General features: G+C 48.8%; 1 protein-coding gene across 3 annotated transcripts in view; it reads right to left on the bottom strand.

Annotated features, from left to right (window-relative positions):
- The window catches only part of RAD9B (RAD9 checkpoint clamp component B), a 255,439-nt gene that overhangs the window by 212,004 nt on the left and 24,528 nt on the right, over nt 1-18,907 (bottom strand). The gene's annotated exons all lie outside the window — the stretch shown is intronic.

Below are 18,907 nucleotides of genomic sequence, written 5' to 3'. Positions count from 1 at the left end.
TCTTTTTATGCTGGTTGTTATACTGAATGTTGTACACCACACTAAGAAGTTTTTACAAAAAAGATACATGTTGCCTAAATAGGGCTAGATGTTATGCTCCGGCTTGTGAACCCTTGGGCCGACGGGAGGATGGTATACCTTAGGAGGAAGATCCATAGGTTCTCCCGTTGGGTGGCGAGGCAGAACAGAAGATGCGACCAGCTGACCCTCGGCACTGGAGACTGAGGCGAATGTGGAAGCAGACGAAGAGTCGTGACGTCAAGGAGAAGAACGGAGTCTTCGCCACTGGAAGTCCGCGATCCCCCCCCCCAGGAGAAGCCCGTAGGGACCCAGACCGCTGGGACTTAGGTGGACCTTTGAGAGGTCAAGGAGTCGAGAGTTCGGTGCAAGGGCTAACTGGAGCTTCACCCCTGGAGGCCCGCGGTCCCCCCGGGAGGAGCCCGTAGGGACCCGGGCCGCTGGGACTTAGGTGGGCCCTTGGAGACGATGGTCCAGAAGACGTCCGAGGTCAAGTGCCAGAGGGTCGTCGCTTACCAATCCGAGGTCTTATACTAAGAGATCACCGCTTGCCAGTCCGAAGTCACACACCAGGAATCACCGCTAGCCAATCCGAAGTCAGGAACCAGGAACACCAAGACGAGACCGGAACAAGGATCTGAAGTACAAGAACTCACCGAAGCAAGCAGACCTGACTACGTGGGACATTGCCAAGTCAAGGAACATAAGAACATAAGAAAATGCCATACTGGGTCAGACCAAGGGTCCATCAAGCCCAGCATCCTGTTTCCAACAGTGGCCAATCCAGAATGAGCAGAGGAAGCCTCCTTTTATACTTTCTCTGCTCTGGCTCATAGGGAACAGCTGTGGATAGTTAAAGGGATCAGGTCCCTTTAAATCTGATGAGGGGGCGTGGCCCCGCGCCTAAAGATGGTGGTGGCCATCTTGGATTTCCTCCGCGGAGGAAACACTGCTGGACGCCGCAAAGGAGGAGCAGGGACGGCTCCCCACCCGGCGACTATCACTGGGGCCCGTGCCAGAGCAACGAGCACAGGATCAGGGACTTCTCCCGGAGCTCCCGTGGCGGGTTGCCATCGCAGGCAAGGTAGGGGGCTGCGGTCGTGGCCTTCCACAACCGCGGAACACAACACTAGAGGGAAACACATTAGTTAAACTGAGTAATGCAAAATCAGTAACTTATTTGATGTTATTCTGCCTCTGTCACACATGTACAACTTGAACAGAAAGCTTAGGTTTGGACAAGTTCCAGGAGGAAAAGAAAATTAGATCTTACCTTTGATAATTACTCCATGTCAAAGCAGAATGATTCTCAACCAAACTATCTACAGGAAATGTAACTGAACAGATGGATCACTGACCCCAACAAACCAGACCCATAAATAAGGGTACGAACAGCAGAAAATCCGCAGACCAGAGGACAACACAAACAAATAGCAGTAGCGGACTCTCCCAAACCTTGATGAACACAACGGGCGGGACTCTGGACTGATCCTTGGTACTACAGGAATGAAAATTATCGAAGGTAAGACCTAATTTTCTTTTCCCTGTACATACCGGATCAGTCTAGAGTCTTGGGATGTACCAGAGCTTGTACCTACGTGGGATGGGAACCGGAGAGGCCCACTCTCAACACGCCTACCCCGAAATTTCCCACGCTCGGATCTTGCACATCGAGCCTATAATGACACGCAAAGGTATGCAACGATTTCCAAGTTGCTGCTCTGCAAATCTCCTGTGGGGGATTTGATGACACTCAGCCCAGGAAGCCGCCTGGGATCGAATGGAATGCACCTTGAGCCCTATCGGTAACGGCTTTCCAGAAAGCAAGTAAGCAGAGTTAATGGTCTCTTTCAACCACCATGCGATCGTGGTCTTGGAGATCATATTACCCTGCTTTGGTCCATTCCAGAGAACAAAGAGGTGATCCGAGGCCCTAAAAGCGTTAGTAACTTCCAGATAACGCAGAAGTGCCCTTCGAACATCCAATTTTCTCAACTCCTTGTAAAGAGGATCTGACCGATCCAAATCGGAAAAGGCAGGAAGTTCTACGGACTGATTCAAATGAAAAGAGGACACTACTTTCGGAAGAAAGGATGGCACAGTCCATAAACTAACCCCGGAATCTGAGATCCTCAAGAAAGGCTCCCGGCATGATAAAGCCTGCAATTCAGAGACCTGACGTGCCGAGGAAATTGCTACCAAAAATACCACCTTCAACGTGAGGTCTTTCAGAGTCGCGCTCTTCAATGGTTCGAAAGGAAGCATACACAAAGCCTTAAGGACAACATTCAAATTCCAGGATGGACATGGAAGATACACCAGTGGACGCAAATGTTTTGCCCCGCAAAGAAATCGCAAGACATCAGGATGCGCTGCCAATGCCACCCCATCTATAGAACCACGCAAACATCCCAGGGCTGCCACCTGCACCCGCAAGGAACTACAGGACAAGCCCTTGGACAAACCATCCTGGAGGAAAGCTAGAACGCTGGATACCGACGCCCGAGTGGGAGCAATCTGATGTGAAACGCACCATGACTCGAAAATCCTCCAAACCTGTACATAAGAGAGGGAATTCTCAGTGGAGCACAGGACTTGGTGAGAGAGGTAACGGTGGTGGGGCCGCTTGGCAATAGTGATCATAATATGATCAAATTTGATTTAATGACTGGAAAAGGAACAGTGTGCAAATCCAAGGCTCTCGTGCTAAACTTTCAAAAGGGAAACTTTGATAAAATGAGAAAAATAGTTAGAAAAAAACTGAAAGGAGCAGCTACAAAAGTAAAAAATGTCCAAGAGGCGTGGTCATTGTTAAAAAATACCATTCTAGAAGCACAGTCCAGATGTATTCCACACATTAAGAAAGGTGGAAAGAGGAGGAAGTGACGTCACTTCCCATGCTGGACGCCTGAGAACGGGGCTCCTCACCCACCGGAGCTTTTACGGAATATAGCTAGCGCCTACCGTGGCGTTCTGAAGTGCAACCCGAAGCATTTGACGGCGGAACCTTAGTGGACCATGACGGCGAAAAAAAATACCCTCAATCTGCAAAAATTCTCCTACAGCAAGCTCGAGGACGATACGGAATCCGAGGTGCATAAAATGGCGGCGGATTCTGAGCTGCGAGACACGGAGGATATTGAGTGTGCAGAGCAGGGCCCAATGGCTGAGACCTCGATTCGAGCGGAAATGCGCTCGTGGTTCATTGAGCTCCGCAAGGATATTAAGTCCTTTAAAGCTGAAATAGCTAATACCTTACAGGAGATGCGGGAAGAGCACACTACCATGGCACGCCAGCTAGTGGAGGCAGACACGCGCCTTGACGACCATGAAGAGCGCTGGGCTGCACAACAAAAAGATCTCTCTGCCCTTCAGCTTCAACAAACGGAGATTGCTGATAAACTTGAGGACATTGAGAACAGAAACAGACGCTGTAACCTGCGTTTCAAAGGAGTGCCAGAAGGTGAGGAATACAAGGACTGTGTCTCTGTGATTCAACGGATTTGTGCTGTGATTTTGGGGGAGCAAGCACAGTGCGAGGGGGAGCCTGCCTGTAGCTGCCAGATTGAGAGAGCTCACAGATCGCTGGGACCCCGGGTAGGAAATACCCCCAGAGACATTGTGGTTTGCTTCCATTCCTTTTTGTATAAGGACAAAATAGCTACAGCAGCGAGACAGAAACGTTTATGGCGGTGGGAAGAACATGATATTGCAGTGTATGCGGATCTGGCTGCTATTACCCTGCGGAAGCGATTCGCTTTTAAACCGATCACCATGGTCCTTTCAGCTGCTAAAGTGCGTTATCGTTGGTTATTCCCCTTTGGCCTTTGGTTCCAAGTGGAGGGGAAATCATTCAAGGCTCACACTTTTGAGGATGCGGTTCAGGCGATGAAGGAGGCTGGTATGGCGGTGGAGGTTCCAGCTTCGGATCCTAAGGTACCTAAGGGTCGCCGCACGGAGATTCCCAGATGGCAGCGCGTCCCCAAAGGGGGTAAAAGATTGAGAAGAAATCCTAGCGACGGCCGCAAGGAAGGAGCTCCAACCTGACTTTTGTGACTCTCCATTAACTTTTCTTCTTTTTTCAGGTTAACCTGTCACAGAACTGGTGCCCAGGGGGCAATGCCCCGGTATTCTCATGTTGGTTTCGGTTCCGTAAGAAGCGGTTTTCTTACTGTTTGGGTTTCATTTTTTTTTTAATTTCAAGTATTGGGTGTGATAATCAGCTACGGTGGCGCTATACGCTACTTGAGGGGGTGGGAGGCTTCGTTCTGGCTTCAGGATGGGCCTTTCCTCCAGTAGAGGCTGGGAACGGTTTTATCCTTCTCAGGAGGTTCATAGGGGGTGGGGGAGGGGGAGGGGGTGGGGGATGTTTCTTCTCCATTGGTATGCTTGTGGTTCTATAGCAGGGGTTGTTTGGTGTGCTCACACATATGTCTGCTATCAATCACCTTTCTCAGGTGCCATTTCTTCCTGTCTGTTTTTATGGCCGGGCTCCATTTCTTACTCGGCAGTCGGCCCCATTGAGGGTATCTGGTTTGTACAGTATGGCCCGGAGGGGCTAATTATTCTCCATGGCTACTATTAAATTTGTATCTCTAAATGTCAAGGGCCTAAATTCTGGGCGGAAGCGTAAGCTCCTTTTTCAAGAAATGGGTCGTCTGCAGGCCGATGTGATATATTTACAGGAGACACATCTCAGAAAGCGGTATGAGGCTTTGCTCAAAAATGTTAACTACCCGCATCAATACTGGGCTGCAGCTACTAAAGATACTAAATATGCGGGGGTAGGGATTCTTATTCATAAGAATTTACAATATGAGGTTTTGAGTTCCCACTCCGATCCTCAAGGGCGGTACTTGTTGCTTAATATTCGGGTGGGGTCTGAGCAGTACGCCCTTATCACAATCTATGGCCCGACCTCTCATAAGGAGGTTTTCTTCACACAATTGTCTACTGTTCTTGCCGACAAGGCGGAAGGGAGTGTGATATTGGGTGGCGATTTTAATACAACCCTCCATCCCACATTGGACAATTCCACGGGGCGCAGTTCTGATTCCATTCTAGTCCGGAAAGCGTTACAGCATGTTCAATCCCTGGTTTCCGGGGTAGATGTCTGGCGATCTCGCTATCCCAAATCCCGCTGTTATTCCTTTTATTCGCATCCCCACAGCAGTTACTCTCGTTTGGATATGTTCCTGCTGGATAGGCAGCGAATAAATATGGTTAAAGCAGTGGATATTGAACCGATCGTCTGGTCGGATCATGCCCCCATATGGTTTACCCTACAAATTCAAAATTATGATAAAGGCCAACTGTTTTGGCGCCTTAATGACTCTCTACTGGAAGATAGTGAGTTTCAACGCCAGATTGCTAAGGAAATACAGGATTATCTCCATACTAATGATACTGAGGGGATGGATCCTGGGGTAGTGTGGGACTGTCTGAAATGTGTCCTGCGTGGATCGTTTATTTCCCGAGCCACGTTCATTAAAAGACAGACCAACCAGGACAGGCAAGGGTTATTATTGCACCTTCAAGATTTGGAACGTTCCCATATGGGCGATCCTACTAACACCACCACACTACAAGCTATTCAAGAGACTAAAGATAAAATAGCACACCTAGATTCGGCCAAGATAGCGCATCAGTTAACTTTGGCGCAACAGAGGTTTTTTGAGGGTGGGAACAAAGCAGGGAAATATCTAGCGCAAACGCTAAAACGTAAACAAGCGCAAGCTACTATTATTAAAATTAAGAGTGCTGATGGTGCTTTACTGACAGATAACACTTCGATCAGGCATCGCTTCCATCAATTTTATGCTCAGCTTTATAGCGCAGACTCTACGATATCTGATGAGGACATATCTCATTATATGTCGGATATCCCCCTGCCGGCATTAACAGCTCCTCAACGGCAGTTCCTGGATAAGGACATTTCTTTATTAGAAGTTACAGAAGCTATTAACACTCTTAAATTAGGTAAATCGCCTGGGTTGGATGGATTTACGCCCAGATTTTATAAACAGTTTGCCACTGTACTAGCCCCCATTCTCCTTAACTTTTTTAACTCATTAAGGAAGGGAACCGTTCTGTCCCCCCAGGATAACACGGCTGGGATCACTATTTTATTGAAGCCCGGTAGAGATCCTTCCCACTGTGGGTCGTATCGGCCAATATCTCTCTTAAACATTGATGTAAAAATTCTAGCGAAGATATTGGCTAATAGGTTAAATTGTTACATTACGCAGCTTGTTCATACAGACCAGTCGGGGTTTATTCCTGGGAGGACCACTGCGGACAACGTTCACAAGATTTTTGACCGTATTTGGTTTGCGAAAAAGTATCAAATTCCAACTATAGCCTTGTCAATAGACGCCGAAAAGGCGTTTGATATGGTACACTGGCCATATCTGTTCTGTACTTTGGAAAATATGGGCTTTGGTGCCCCTTTTTTACTATGGCTGCGACAATTGTATGATGCCCCTCAGGCTTGCTTGAAGATAAATGGTGGTTACTCCCCAAATTTCACGGTTGGCCGGGGAACTAGACAGGGTTGTCCACTATCCCCTTTACTTTTTGCTTTGTTTTTAGAACCCTTTGCGATTAAAATTCGGGAGCAGGAAGCTATTCAGGGGCTGCAGATGGAGCGGATGTCGTCTAAACTCTCTCTTTTTATGCGGACGATATCCTGCTCACCCTTACCAGACCAGAACTCTCCCTTGCCCATTTGATTTCAGAGATGGATGCTTTTAGCAGGGTTTCGGGTCAATTGGGAGAAATCGGAGATTTTGAACATTAACCTTGCTCCTCATACCATTTCCCGCCTCAAGGGTCGCTTCCCATTCCGATGGGCATCGTCTCATATTAAGTATCTAGGTGTGCAACTAAGTGCAACCCATGATCTTTTTACTCTCAATTATGTCTCTTTATGGAAAAAAATGGTTAGGGAGATGGAAGAATGGAGTAGGTATCACATCTCCTGGATGGGGCGGATGGCGGTCTTCAAAATGTCCTTACTGCCCAAATTATTGTATCTTTTTCAAACACTCCCCATACCCGTGTCAGCGGCCCAACTTCAAATTTGGCAACGTAAGTGTATGAATTTCATTTGGGCGGGGCGGAGACCGAGGATAGCCCGGAAAGTGCTCTTTCAGACTAAGGCGCTGGGAGGGCTTGGTGTGCCGGATCTTCTCCGCTATTATTGGGCTGCTCACTTTAAAAAAGTGGTTGACTGGCACAAGGGGAAACCTCCCAAACAGTGGATACAACTTAACCAGGAACTCGTTGGGGGCACCCCATTAAGGTCTCTTATTTGGCAACCACGGAGGACTTGGACTGTGGTTCCGGGGAACGTATTCTCCTCCTCTATATTAGATACTTTGTCATTATGGTCTCTGCAGGGGGACAGACTTGTGGGACGGAGAGAATACCATGCTAGCACTAGTCTTTATGATAATAAAGAGTTTAGACCCGGCTATGAAAACCCAGCCTTCCAACTATGGAGGAGTCGGGGAATTTTAGAGTGGGACCAGATTTGGGGCTCAACGGGAATCAAACCCTTTGCTGATTTGCAGCGTCAGTATAATTTACCCGACTCTGCTTATTTCCCATATATGCAATTAGCTCATTTCGCTAGAACCACTCAGATTGGTCCGCATCTGGCGCTTGGCCAATCCTCTTTTGAAAAATTGTGTAAGAAAGCTGATACCTCTAGCCGGCTGATGTCAGGCATTTATCAATTACTGGCAAGGGCGGATGGGACAAAGGCAAACTTTCAAATTGCATGGGAACGAGACTTGGGAATGGATCTTTCCACCCAGCAGTGGCAGACGATTTTTCAAGGGCTTGGGAAAGGTTATATTGCTGCATCTCTGATTGAAAACGCATATAAGGTTTTATACCGCTGGTATATGTATCCGCAGCGGTTACACAAATTTATGCCCAGGGTTTCGGAGTACTGCTGGAGGAATTGCGGGAAGGTGGGCACTTATATTCATATGTGGTGGGATTGCTCGGTGCTACAGGTACTATGGTCGACTATACGACACTGGTTGGGAGTGATGATCCCTGGTCTACCAATTTTTGGACCGGCTCAGGCATTACTTGGGCTCAAGTTCGTGGGTCTGTCGGATGATTTTAACAGGTTGGCTCATTATGTTGTCTTGGCCACCCGTTTGGAAATTGCACGATCCTGGAAAGATACCAGAGTACCTACAAATGCAGTCATACAACAACGCGTGGAAAAAATCTTTTTATTGTCCAAGATCACAGCTTGTCGGCATAAAACTTTGCATAAATTTGACAAAACTTGGCAGGCATATGTAAATTGGAAATCTGCTCAAGCCAATGGCTCCCCCTGATGAGTTCTGCGGTTTCTCGCATAGTTTATTTTATTTACTGTACAGGGGGGGGATATGGTGGTGGCTCGTGATGCTTCCACATTGCAACCCTTTATTCTTTGGATTTACCAATGGAGGGAAGGGGGGGGGGAGTAGGGGAGAAAATCACAGTTGTATTTCAGGATGTAATATTATGCTCTATAATGTTTTATTATGCCTTTCATCTTTGACGATGGTGTACCTTCTCCTTCTGTGGTGATACGTATGCTGATTTTGCTTTGACTGTACACCAGTTATCATGTTTGTTGGTTTGAGATTCTGCAGCTGTTTTATACTCAATAAACCTTTAAATGATAAAAAGAAAGGTGGAAAGAAGGCAAAACCATTACCGGCATGGTTAAAAGGGGAGGTGAAAGAAGCTATTTTAGCCAAAAGATCTTCATTCAAAAATTGGAAGAAGGATCCAACAGAAGAAAATAGGATAAAGCATAAACATTGGCAAGTTAAATGTAAGACATTGATAAGACAGGCTAAGAGAGAATTTGAAAAGAAGTTAGCTGTAGAGGCAAAAATTCACAGTAAAAACTTTGAGAGAGCCTGTGAGGGAGTCAGTTGGACCGTTAGATGATCGAGGGGTTAAAGGGGCACTTAGAGAAGATAAGGCCATCGCGGAAAGATTAAATGATTTCTTTGCTTCGGTGTTTACTGAAGAGGATGTTGGGGAGGTACCCGTAATGGAGAAGGTTTTCATGGGTAATGATTCAGATGGACTGAATCAAATCACGGTGAACCTAGAAGATGTGGTAGGCTTGATTGACAAACTGAAGAGTAGTAAATCACCTGGACCGGATGGTATACACCCCAGAGTTCTGAGGGAACTAAAAAATGAAATTTCAGACCTATTAGTAAAAATTTGAAACTTATCATTAAAATCATCCATTGTATCTGAAGACTGGAGGATAGCAAATGTAACCCCAATATTTAAAAAGGGCTCCAGGGGCGATCCGGGAAACTACAGACCGGTTAGCCTGACTTCAGTGCCAGGAAAAATAGTGGAAAGTGTTCTAAACATCAAAATCACAGAACATATAGAAAGACATGGTTTAATGGAACAAAGTCAGCATGGCTTTACCCAGGGCAAGTCTTGCCTCACAAATCTGCTTCACTTTTTTGAAGGAGTTAATAAACATGTGGATAAAGGTGAACCGGTAGATATAGTATACTTTGATTTTCAGAAGGCGTTTGACAAAGTTCCTCATGAGAGGCTTCTAGGAAAAGTAAAAAGTCATGGGATAGGTGGCAATGTCCTTTCATGGATTGCAAACTGGCTAAAAGACAGGAAACAGAGAGTAGGATTAAATGGGCAATTTTCTCAGTGGAAGGGAGTGGACAGTGGAGTGCCTCAGGGATCTGTATTGGGACCCTTACTTTTCAATATATTTATAAATGATCTGGAAAGAAATACGACGAGTGAGATAATCAAATTTGCAGATGACACAAAATTGTTCAGAGTAATTAAATCACAAGCAGATTGTGATAAATTGCAGGAAGACCTTGTGAGACTGGAAAATTGGGCATCCAAATGGCAGATGAAATTTAATGTGGATAAGTGCAAGGTGATGCATATAGGGAAAAATAACCCATGCTATGATTACACAAAGTTGGGTTCCATATTAGGTGCTACAACCCAAGAAAGAGATCTATGTGTCATAGTGGATAACACATTGAAATCGTCGGTACAGTGTGCTGCGGCAGTCAAAAAAGCAAACAGAATGTTGGGAATTATTAGAAAGGGAATGGTGAATAAAACGGAAAATGTCATAATGCCTCTGTTTCGCTCCATGGTGAGACCGCACCTTGAATACTGTGTACAGTTCTGGTTGCCGCATCTCAAAAAAGATATAATTGCGATGGAGAAGGTACAGAGAAGGGCTACCAAAATGATAAGGGAATGGAACAACTCCCCTATGAGGAAAGACAAAAGAGGTTAGGACTTTTCAGCTTGGAGAAGAGACGACTGAGGGGGGGATATGATAGAGGTGTTTAAAATCATGAGAGGTCTAGAACGGGTAGATGTGAATCGGTTATTTACTCTTTCGGACAGTAGAAAGACTAGGGGGCACTCCATGAAGTTAGCATGGGGCACATTTAAAACTAATCGGAGAAAGTTCTTTTTTACTCAACGCACAATTAAACTCTGGAATTTGTTGCCAGAGGATGTGGTTAGTGCAGTTAGTATAGCTGTGTTTAAAAAAGGATTGGATAAGTTCTTGGAGGAGAAGTCCATTACCTGCTATTAATTTCACTTAGGGGCGGATTTTAAGAGCCCTGCTCGCCTAAATCCGCCCAAATCCGGGCGGATTTAGGCGAGCAGGGCCCTGCGTGCCGGTGAGCCTATTTTACATAGGCCTACCGGCGCGCGCAGAGCCCCGGGACTCGCGTAAGTCCCGGGGTTTTCTGAGGGGGGCGTGTCGGGGGGGCGGGCCTGAACCGCGTGGCGTTTTCGGGGCGTGTCGGGAGTGTTCCGGGGGCGTGGTTACGGCCCGGGGCGTTCCGGGGCGTGGCCGTGCCCTCCGGACCCGCCCCCAGGTCGCGGCCCGGTGCGCTAGCGGCCCGCGGGGATTTACGCCTCCCTCTGGGAGGCGTAAATCCCCCGACAAAGGTAAGGAGGGGGTTTAGACAGGGCCGGGCGGGTGGGTTAGGTAGAGGAAGGGAGGGGAAGGTGAGGGGAGTGCGTTAGAGGATTCCCTCCGAGGCCGCTCCGATTTCGGAGCGGCCTCGGAGGGAACGGGGGTAGGCTGCGCGGCTCGGCGCGCGCCGGCTATACAGAATCGATAGCCTTGCGCGCGCCGATCCAGGATTTTAGCGGCTACGCGCGTATCTACTAAAATCCCGCGTACTTTTGCTTGCGCCTGATGCGCCAGCAAAAGTACGCCTATTCGCGCGGTCTGAAAATCTACCCCTTAGAGAATAGCCACTGCCATTAGCAATGGTTACACGGAATAGACTTAATTTTTGGGTACTTGCCAGGTTCTTATGGCCTGGATTGGCCACTGTTGGAAACAGGATGCTGGGCTTGATGGACCCTTGGTCTGACCCAGTATGGCATTTTCTTATGTTCTTGCCTTGCGCGACCTAAGGAGAGTGGTCATGACCGCGTCCGAGTAACCTTTACCTTTCAGACGCCTCCTCTCAAATGCCATGCCGCTAGACAAAAGCGATCTACCTGATCGAAACGAACGGGACCCTGATGAAAAGGTTTGGAAGAAACGGGAAGCGCAGCGGACCGTCAACTACCAGATTGAGCAGATCCGTGAACCATGGCCGACAGGGCCACCCGGGAGCTACCAGGATCACATCCGACGGGTGTGTCTCTATGCGACGAAGAACTTTGCCGATTAGAGGCCAAGGTGCAAAAACATACAGCAGAACAGACGTCGGCCAGGCCCAAAGCTAGAGCATCCACACCCTCGGCCCCTGTCTCCCTGCGATGAGCAAAGAAGCGAGGAGCCTTGGCATTCTTGAAAGTCGCCATGAGATCCATGCACAGCGTGCTCCATCTGTTGCAGATGAGTTGATAAGCCCTGTCCGCTAGCTCCCACTCTCCGGGGTCGAGCTGATTTCGACTCAAAAAATCTGTGTGTACATTGTCGACCCCTGCAATGTGGGATGCAGCTAAGGTGGATAGGTGAAGCTCCGCCCACTGGATCAACAGTCAAGCTTCCAGTGCCACCAGCCGACTCCTGGTTCCACCCTGCCGATTGATGTACACTACGGTGATCGCATTGTCGGACAGCACTCTGACCGACTTCCCGTGAATGACAGGAAGAAAAACCTGCAAGGCTAGGCGAACTGCTCTGGTTTCCAAGAAGTTGATCGACCACTGAGACTCCACTGGAGACCAGAGTCCCTGAGCCGACTGTTGCAAACAAACGACTCCCCAACCAGAAAGGCTGGCATCCATGTTGACCACTGTCCATTCTGGCACCGTCAGTGGAACACCCTTGTGCAGATTGTCCAAACAGAGCCACCACCCTAGACTGGAACGGGTGGACTCCGTCAAGGGCAGGGGAAGGTAGAACTGTTCAGAAATGGGACTCCAACGGGAAAGCAGGGCTGATTGTAAAGGCCTCATGTGCGTGAAAGACCACGGGACCAATTCCAGCGTAGAAGTCATGGAACCAATTACCTGTAAGTAATCCCAGACCGTCTGGATGTGTAGTTGAAGCAGGGTCGATACTTGGCCCTGCAGCTTGAGACCTCGATCCAAGGAAAGGTAAACTCTTCCCTGACGGGTGTCGAACAAGGCTCCCAAAAACTCCAATGACTGGGATGGGACTAGGTGACTTTTGGCCAAGTTGACCACCCAACCGAGAGACTTCAGCACCTGTGGCACCCGTTGGATTGCCGAGTGACACATACTTTCAGACTTCGCCCGAATCAACCAATCGTCCAAGTATGGGTGCACCAGCAAGCCTTCCCGGCGAAGTTGAGATGCCACCACCACCATAATCTTGGTAAATGTTCTGGGAGCCGTCGCAAGATTGAATGGTAGTGCTTGAAACTGGTAGTGGTTCCCTAGGATGAAAAATCTCAGATATTTCTGGTGGTCCTGTCTGATCCCAATGTACAGATACGCCTCTGTCAGGTCTAGCGAAGCCAGAAACTCTCCTGGCCAAACGGAAGCGATGACCGACCGTAATGTCTCCATGCGAAAGCGGGGTATCCGCAGACATCTGTTGACACGCTTGATGTCGAGGATGGGTTGGAAGGAACCCTCCTTTTTTGGAACTACGAAGTATATAGAATAACGTCCCCTTCACTGTTCTGGGGGAGGTACCGGAACGATTGCCCCCAGGTCCAGAAGACGATGCAAAGTGATTTTGACTGCTTGTCTTTTTGCGGCATATCCACACAGAGATATTAGGAATCTTGGGCTGGGACGGCGTGCAAAATCTAGAGCATAGCTGTGTTTTATCACTGAGAGCACCCACTGGTCCGACGTGATTGTGGTCCATTCCTCGTAAAACAGAGACAATCTGCCCCCTACCTTTGGTACCGAGGAAAGGACCGGCCTGACATCATTGTGCAGGCTTCCCACCTGAAGACGTCTGGAAAACTCCAGACATCCCAGACCTCTCGTGGCCGAAGCGCCGGCCACAAGAGGTCTGGGACCAAGACTGCTGGTGTGCTGGCGTGGGACAAAAGGAAGATGTGATGGTATGAGCCGGGTGAGACTTGCGAGACCCTCAAAATCGGGATCGTGTAGAGAAGGATCTCCTGGATCGCGTCCTGTCCTCCGGCAGGCGGTGAATCTTATTCTCACCCAGTGACTGAATCATATCCTCCAGTTCTTTCCCAAAAAGAAGTTTCCCCTTAAAGGGCAAGGAACCCAAATGGGATTTGGAGGCCCCATCCGCCACCCAATTTCGCAACTACAACAGCCTGCATGCCGACACTCCATGAAGCGAGCTGATGTGCGCAGAAGATCATGAAGGGCATCAGCACTATAGGCCACTACCGCCTCAAGACGGCCTGCCTGTCACGCTTCTTCTTCTGAAAGGCCCTCATTGGCTAACAATTGTTGCACCCAGCGAAGCCCCACTCTCAGAGCAAAATTACTACACATCACCGCCCGGACCCCTAGGGTGGAAACTTCAAAGATCTTCTTAAGCTGCACCTCTAATTTCCAATCTTGAAGGTCTTTAAGAGCTGTAGCCCCTGTAACCGGAATGGTAGTCCTTTTCGTCAACGCAGAAACCACCTTCGGAACCCGAAGCATCTCCAAAGCATCCTCCGGAAGAGGATATAGTTTATCCATAGCCTTCCTGACCTTCAACCCCAAATCTGGAGTATCCCATTCACGAAAAAGCAAGTCCATAGCCAAAAAATGGAAGGGAAAGGTTGTAGGAGGACCACTCAGGCCCAATAATACTGGGTCCATCGAGCCCAAACGAGACTCCTCTGGTGGCGCTGCAATCCCTAACACTTCCAGGATTGCAGGAATTAGGGGACCCAGTTCATCCCTATGGAACAGGTGGACCACCTTAGGATTGTCACCCTCAGTGACCTGACTCTGCCACGCAGAACCCAGAGTGTGGTCGCCTACTCCTTCGACCCCCCCCCCCCCCTCGGGGGCAGGGTAGTCTCTTCTGGATCATCCGGATCTGGGGACTCCGAAACGGAGTCTGAATCCTCTCGGGGTGGAATAGCCTGTAATGGACAGTGAGCCTTGGAAGCTCTCCCCAGGTCGTTTCTGGTTCTGCCTCTTGGCTGGGGGAGGCAGTGCCTCGAAGCTTCCGGATTTAGGAGCCTATCTCTTTAACGCCTTGCGAGCCTTAAAGGCTCTGTGCATGGCTAAAATAAAATCTGAAGAAAAGGACGAAGAGGAACCTTCTGAATCCGTTCCAGCATTGTCCAGTCCCCCTCCCTGCAGCCGACGAAGTGGCTCCCAAAATGGCGGCTTTTCCCGCGTTCACCGGCCCGGGTCTGTGGGACGAGGCAGGCAGTTCCCTGATGGCGATCGCCAAGGAACTGCGCCTCACAAGTACCCCTCTGACTGGCTGCGAAGTCCCCGAAGTCCCCTCACCTCCAGGAATGCAGGCAGAGCAAAGCCCATCCCGCGAGAGGTGCTCGCGATCCGCCCCACACTCGACGCAGACCTGACCGCGTGGCATCGGGTAGCCAAGCCGACCCAACAAAACTAGGGAAAATGAAGAAGGGGGAGAGAAAGCCCACCGCAAACGGATCGCCGCAGCAACAAGGTAAAAGAGACCTGCTAGTGAAAGCAAATGTTGCTTACCTGTAACAGGTGTTCTCACAGGACAGCAGGATGTTAGTCCTCACATATGGGTGACATCATCAGGATGAAGCCCAATCACGGAAAACTTCTGTCAAAGTTTCCAGAATTTTGACTGGCCCCTACTGGGCATGCCCAGCATGGCACTACCCCTGCAGCCAGCAGGGGTCCCCCTTCAGTCTTATTTGAAAGCTACAAGCAATGCCGAAAAATAAAATAACAAAACGTTACGAACCCAACACCACGGGGCGGCAGGCGGGTTTCGTGAGGACTAACATCCTGCTGTCCTGTGAGAACACCTGTTACAGGTAAGCAACATTTGCTTTCTCACAGGACAAGCAGGATGGTAGTCCTCACATATGGGTGAGTACTGAGCTGAGGATGTCCGAATATGCACCAAATGTACCCAACGGCATGCAACAGGCACAACAACTGGGGTGGAATTTGGTAGAGGGCATCCTGAACCCCACCAGGCGGCGGAAGGGTGTAGGTACGTCACGTTGGAAATAAGTTACGCTGGACAGACTGGCCGAAGATGGAATCTTGTCTTCCGGCTTTGTCCAAGCAATAGTGGGCTGCGAAAGTGTGGAGAGAACGCCAGGTGGCAGCCTTGAAAATGTCAGGAAGCGCACCGATCGTAGGTGTGCTACTGAAGTTGCCATGGCCCTCACAGAGTGTGCTTTGACACGGTCTTGAAAAGGAATGCCTGCTTGCTGATAGCAAAGAGATATGCAGTCCGCCAACCAGGAGGAGAGAGTGTGCTTACCCACAGGTTGCCCTAACTTATTGGGATGGAAAGAAATGAATAACTGAGTACTCTTCCTGTGGGCAACTGTACGGTCTAGGTAGAACGCTAGAGCCCGTTTACAGTCAAGGGTATGCAGATCCTGTTCCCCTGGATTGGAATGGGGCCTGGGAAAGAAGGTAGGTAGTATGATGGATTGATTAATGTGAAACTCCGAAACTACCTTAGGTAAAAATTTAGGGTGAGTGCGGAGTACTGCCCGGTCCTGCAGGAGTTTAGTGTGAGGCGGATAGGTAACTAGGGCCTGTAACTCACTAACCCTGTGAGCTGAAGTGATAGCCAAAAGGAAAATCACTTTCCATGTGAGATATTTTAAGTCACAGGAGTGAAGAGGCTCGAATGGTGGTTTCATGAGCCGACCATGAACTAGATTAAGGTATAAGAAGTGGCCGGAGGACGTAAAGGTGGCTTGATATGGAGCAAGCCCTTTAAAAAGCGTGTTACGAGGGGTTGTACTGATATAGTAACATCCCCGACACCTTTATGGAAGGCGGCTACCGCACTGACATGCATTCTTATTGAAGAGGTCTTTAAACCTGACTCTGACAAATGCCAGAGATAGTCCAAAAACCTTGGGATTGGACAGGAAAAGGGATCAAGAGACTGCGAAGTGCACCATGATGTATACTTTTTCCATTTATAGGAATAAGATTTTCTTGTAGAAGGTTTTCACGAAGCAATCAGGACACGAGAAACCGAATCTGAAAAGTTAAGTGGTTGAAGGATTAAGCTTTCAACATCCATGCTGTCGGGGACAAGGCCCGAAGATTGGGATGGCGTAGGCATCCGTCGTTTTGAGTGATCAGATGCGGGTCTATTCCCAAGGAAATGTGCCTGTGGATGGAGAGATCCTGGAGTATAGGAAACCACACTTGGTGAGGCCAGTGAGGTGCTATCAGGATCATGGTTCCCTTGTCCTGACGTAGCTTCACGAGAGTCTTCGAAAGAAGAGGAAGTGGAGGGAATGCATAGAGCAGACCGGTTGCCCACGAGAGGGAGAATGCATCTCTGGGCTGAGAGCGCTCACTCCGAATGAGGGAGCAGTAGTTGTCCACTTTGTGGTTCTGAGGGGACGCAAAGAAGTCTGTCTGGGGGTATCCCCATTAGCGAAAGATTGAGGTCGCTACTGAGGGGTTGAGAGACCACTCGTGTGGCTGGAAGACACGACTCAGTTTGTCTGCCAAGACATTGTCCACTCCCGGCAAGTAGGTGGCCCTGAGGTACATCGAGTGGGAGAGCACTTCTGACCAAATCTGCGCAGCTTCCTGACACAGAAGGAAGGAGCCTGTGCTTCCCTGCTTGTTGATGTACCACATGGCCACCTGGTTGTCCGTCTGAATCAGGATGACGTGATTTGACAGGCGTTCCTGAAAAGCCCTGAGAGCATATCGAATTGCTCGAAGTTCTAGGAAGTTTATTTGATGTTTGGCTTCCCCTGGAGACCAAGACCCTTGTGTCTGTAGATTGTCCACATGGGTTCCCACCCGAGGTTGGAAGTGTCGGTGGTGAGAATGAGTTGAGGATCTGGCACTTGAAAGGGCAGACCCTGGAGGAGATTGTTGTGATTTGTCCACCAGGCGAGAGACAGACGGAGTGAGTCGGTGATGTGGACAATGGTTGACAGAGGCTGAACAGCTTGAATCCATTGTGACCTCAGAGTCCAATGCATGAGTCTCATGGCCAGGCGGGCCATTGGTGTGACATGGACTGAGGATGCCATGTGTCCTAAAAGGATGAAGAATTGGCGAGCTGTTGCTCTATGCTGAGACTGCAACTGGTGAGCGAGAGACATGAGGGTTAGCGCTCGTTGTTGAGGGAGAAAGGCTTTTGCCTGCAAGGTGTCCAAGTCTGCCCCAATGACCAACAAGGTTTGAGATGGGACTAAATAATAATAAATGTATATTCATAAGTTCTCACTCTCCAGTTATTTCTGTCCTTTACTTCCTGGCTACTCTAGCCCCCAAGTTCGTTCTCCCTGTTATTTGTATCTGCGCTTCGGCCTTCCTGTTATACGGTTATGTTCAGTTATTCCCTAAGTTTTATGTAAACCGGCCTGATATGAAGCTTGTCATGAAGTTCGGTATAGAAAAAATGTTAAATAAATAAATAAATAAATAAATAAATAGGATTTTTCGTAATTGACGAGAAATCCTAGAGAAATTAGAGTGTGTAGGGTCAAATTGAGGGACGACCGAGCGGCTTGCTGGGTTGGAGCCCTGATTAACCAGTCGTCCAGATAGGGGTAGACGTGAACACCTTCTTTCCTGAGAAAAGCTGCGACAACCACGAGACATTTGGTAAAGACTCGTGGTGCCGATGCTAGGCCGAATGGAAGCACGTGGTATTGATAGTGCTTTGGGCCTACTAAAAACCTGAGGTACTTGCGATGAGCTGGAGTTATCGCAATGTGTGTGTATGCGTCCTGACGGTCCAGAGAGCAGAGCCAGTCTCCTCTTTGCAGAAGAGGTAGAAGTGAGCCCAAAGTTACCATCTTGAACTTTTCTCGCTGCAGGTACTTGTTGAGAGCATGTAGGTCCACAATTGGACGAACTCCCCAGGATTTTTTGGGGATCAAAAAGTACCGGGAATAGAACCCTAGGCCTTGCTGCGAGAGTGGGATGGGTTCTATTGCTCTTAACTGGAGAAGAAGGGAAACCTCCTGCTCCAGAAGGACAGAATGGTCGGATACTCTCCATGCTTGCAGAGGTGGTGAGTCAGGTGGAAGAGCAAGAAAGTTTAGGTGGTAACCCTGAGCAATGATTGCTAGCACCCATTGGTCGGTTGTGAATGATTGCCACATGCCGCGAAAGTGGCACATATTGACCTCCCACTGGTATGCTTGGCAGAGGAATCAGGCTGCTGCTCTCCAAGTGAAAGTCAAAAACCTGAAGCAGGCCCCGGCTGGGGAACTGCTTGCGGCTTTTGCTTTCGGGCCTGGCGAGGCTG

Source organism: Rhinatrema bivittatum, chromosome 11, assembly GCF_901001135.1.
Source record: "Rhinatrema bivittatum chromosome 11, aRhiBiv1.1, whole genome shotgun sequence".
In the NCBI taxonomy this organism is placed as follows: domain Eukaryota; kingdom Metazoa; phylum Chordata; class Amphibia; order Gymnophiona; family Rhinatrematidae; genus Rhinatrema; species Rhinatrema bivittatum.
Note: the sequence above shows the minus strand (reverse complement) of the source record. Positions and strands in the feature narration are given on the sequence as shown.